The following is a 3,835-nucleotide window of genomic DNA, read 5'->3' on the forward strand; positions in this document are numbered from 1 at the left end:
GAGTGCCAAAGATTCCCCACACTTTGTGTAGCTCATTATTCTCCATATTGACTAGCGCTTTGGCCATCCAGATATTGCTTAACTGCAGCTCTCATCATCCCTGGCCAAAGGGATCCCCCCCCATTTAAAGGAATCACCTATCACCGGGGGGGGGGGGGAGTAGTGTTGGATACCTATTCCTGCTCCATGGGTAGAATGTATGGTCACCACATTCTATTCCATTTTAATAGGTACAGCCGGAGTTGGAGTCTGAGGCTTTCATCTTGTTCTCCCTACACCTGTTCATTCCCCCCTTATTGTCCACAATCGGAGAGGTCAGCTATGCCAGGTTCAGGACTAGCGTAGTTTTGGGGCCTGTTTGTAGGTGTGCCAAGGGCATACCTGCCAAGTTCCTCTCTGAAAAATAAGGGACCGGACCGAAAGTAGCATACCGGAAGTAGTGCTGCAGCCATTTTGGAACTGGGCAGAGCAGCATCAAAAGTCGCTTCTGAGCATGCTCCTCCCAGTTCCAAAATGGCCGCCGTGCCAGAATAAACCGGGAAAAAACAAAAAAATCCGTTTTTTCGGCTGGGGACAGCCGGAAAAACGGGGGTTTCCCCGGGAAAACGGGAGCCTTGGCAGCTATGGCCAAGGGAGCAAGTGGGTTTAGGGAACGCGTGGGGAATCCCTTTGAGGCCCAAGGGTTCCATTCTCTTCTGGTCAGAAGTGCCAGCTTGCAAGGGCAATTGTGGAGGCCAACATTGCACACATGATGTCCCAATGTCTGCTTCAAGGACCGGTGGCTCCTCCTCTGCCTCCTCTCGGCACCACCACCAGCAGAAGGCTGCTTCCACCCACCTTCCTCTCCTTCCCCTCCACTGCAGGAGGAAGAGGGGATGGAGCTGACCACTGGAGCTGGGCTGTGGTAGGCTCCACACTTTGCCTCTGCACTTTTTGAACATGGGGGGGGGGCAGCCCCAACCTCAAAAATGTAGGGGCCCCCAAAGGGGCTCAGCCCTCAAGAGCTGGCATGCCTGCTTCTGGTCAAGATTTTGGGGCTCACACTCCAGTGGTGGTCAGGGCCAAAGAACTAAGCAGGTGGAACAATGCATGGAAATGTAATCTTTGTATAGTCAACTATTTCCCACATACACACATACCCATGTGCATGTACACATGCACACACACTTCTCCGCCCAGGCATGCATGAGGCATTATCACCGTTCAAGGAGAAATTCAAGCTAGGCAAAAACACAGGGAGGGCAAGTGAGGGGTTTCACCTGGGAAAGGTTGTGTGCCTGGGAAGAGTCCTGTTGACCAAAAAGAGAGGCCTAGAAGGCAGCATTCAGCCCCCTAGCATGAGGTACCCAACCCCTTGCTTAGTATTCTGCAGATCTAGGTTCTTCCTGATATGGTTCTAGAGGGTCCCATGATGGTGTTGGGTGGGCAAAGTGTCATTTCTGCCAGCAAGCCTCCTCCTTCACTGGCAGCACTTACGGCGCCACCTACATCAGACTGTAAAGGTAAAGGTAAAGGGACCCCTGACCATTAGGTCCAGTCGTGACCGACTCTGGGGTTGCGCGCTCATCTCGCATTATTGGCCGAGGGAGCTGGCGTATAGCTTCCAGGTCATGTGGCCAGCATGAAAAAGCCACTTCTGGCAAACCAGAGCAGCACATGGAAACGCCGTTTACCTTCCCGCTGTAGCGGTTCCTATTTATCTACTTGCATTTTGACGTGCTTTCGAACTGCTAGGTTGGCAGGAGCTGGGACCAAGCAAAGAGAGCTCACCCCGTCACAGGGATTCGAACCGCCGACCTTCTGATCAGCAAGCCCTAGGCTCAGTGGTTTAACCACAGCGCCACCTGGGTCCCTTTACATCAGACTGATTACTGGTCAAATATCAACTGTAGGGCTGCAGACTAAGGTGAAGGACACAGGATCATTAAAAGGTGGCATAAAATGGTTTGCTGCTGTGATGAAAATGTGTCAGGCTGCTCACTCTTTTTGTCATCACAGTAGCTCACATCTTTAGGTTTGGAGTCCCAATATTTGAAATGACTGGCAGTTCCCATTTTAGTCACTTCACCACGACATTATAAGGCCTCATTTATAGATGAGAAGCTGAAGCTACAAAAGAGTGAATATTGGCTTAAGGTCACTTTCGTGAATTGAGGATCAGAATTTTCCCTTGTTCGGAGTTGAGGAGGCCCAAGTTCCTGCTGCTATTTAATATTTTCAAAGTATTACTATGTCTGGAGTGGGAGTTGGAAAACATGACATTTCTTTGCTGAACTGATTTCTTTCTCTCTCTTTTCACCCAAAGGGTTTAGTTTTGTACTTGCAAAGCCCTCCACATGTATGTGCAGCGCAAGGTCTTCTTTGGATGAGCAATTTCTATCAGGTGAGCTGAACCTACTGTTGTCGACCCTATTAAATATAAGGATCAACTTTCTTTTCTCCAATACCTTGAAAGCAGGGCAGGGGAAAGTATTTCATTATCCTGTGGCCTGCTTCTTGCTATGCTAGAGAAATCTGCCCTGAGTTATTAGCTATTAGTTTCCTATCATGACCTTGCATAGAACAGGCGATCTGAAATTGAAGCTGTGCGTGAGAATGTAGTAGAGGATAAGATTAGAGTCAAGACTCTAGGATTTGCATTCAAGGGTTCAGTTTGGGTAAAGGCCATCTGCCTATCGGCCATCTGAAAGCAATCCCCAGAAACATCCAGTGTGTGTTTGACAATATGCGCTGGTGTAGAATACTGTTAACTCTTATTATGCTGTCTGTGGCAGCCATTTTGTGCTGGTACCCACAGTGTGTATGCGCGTGCGCACACACACACACACACATATATTTTCCTTATCATAATGAACTTTTGTATCTTATTTTCACTAATCCGTACATGCATCCTCATAATAGATGTATTTTTGTACATATTTGGTTGGAGAACCAATCACAAAGTTTGAAGAAGAACAATTTTCAAGAGATAGCTGTGGTTTGTTTCAGTAAGAGTGTGTTTGTGTGCTACCAGTATCCTGACATGATGTAAATGTAGTGTCCAAGCATTTCCCCCGTGTTGGAATAATTGCTTTTAATAAATGTAGAAATAAGCAAATACTGAGTGATGTTCCCAATACATAAAATTGTCGAACTGTAACATTTCCATTATAATATTTAATGCCAAACAGAATCTAAATCTATTACTAATAAAAAGGCGGGGAGGTCATGGCTGTTTTATTAGCCTTTTTGGAGCTTGTTGTTGGGTTTGTTGAGGTTATACCTGCTGCAGCAGAAAAGCTGTCACAACTCTAATAGCAACCATGTTTCTCCTACCTAACAAGCATTCAAGAATCTGTGCCACAGGCTAAAGCAGTTTCCAGGGAAGAAAAGGTTTAATCAACTTGCTTTGAGAGTCTAAGGTTGCATTCAGATGCCGCTTTATTCCATCTTCACAACACTGCCTTACCTGTTCCATTTTCACATTTTATGTGACCTTCTCCACAATGTAAAAGTCACTTCCACAATGTAAAAGTCACGATCTGGTTTCTCTTCAGATCGTATAAATCTTTTGCCTTTTACTAAAGATTTCCGTGGAGAGGAACATTTATGAGTTTATAACTAATTTTTGAGAGCCAGTGTGGTGTAGTGGTTAAGAGCGGTAGACTCGTAATCTGGGGAACCGGGTTCACGTCTCTGCTCCTCCACATGCAGCCGCTGTGTGACCTTGGGCTAGTCACACTTCTTTGAAGTCTCTCAGCCCCACTCACCTCACAGAGTGCTTGTTGTGGGGGAGGAAGGCAAAGGAGAATGTTAGCCGCTTTGAGACTCCTTCTGGTAGTGATAAAGCGGGATA

General features: G+C 46.7%; 1 non-coding gene across 1 annotated transcript; it reads left to right on the forward strand.

Moving 5' to 3' along the window:
* Nucleotides 1–3,516: 3,516 nt before the first annotated feature.
* Nucleotides 3,517–3,633, forward strand: LOC118097433 (U5 spliceosomal RNA). The gene has a single exon (XR_004694043.1). It is a non-coding gene; the product is annotated as a U5 spliceosomal RNA (small nuclear RNA).
* Nucleotides 3,634–3,835: the final 202 nt, after the last annotated feature.

The sequence above is a fragment of the Zootoca vivipara genome, chromosome 15 (assembly GCF_963506605.1).
Source record: "Zootoca vivipara chromosome 15, rZooViv1.1, whole genome shotgun sequence".
Taxonomy (NCBI): domain Eukaryota; kingdom Metazoa; phylum Chordata; class Lepidosauria; order Squamata; family Lacertidae; genus Zootoca; species Zootoca vivipara.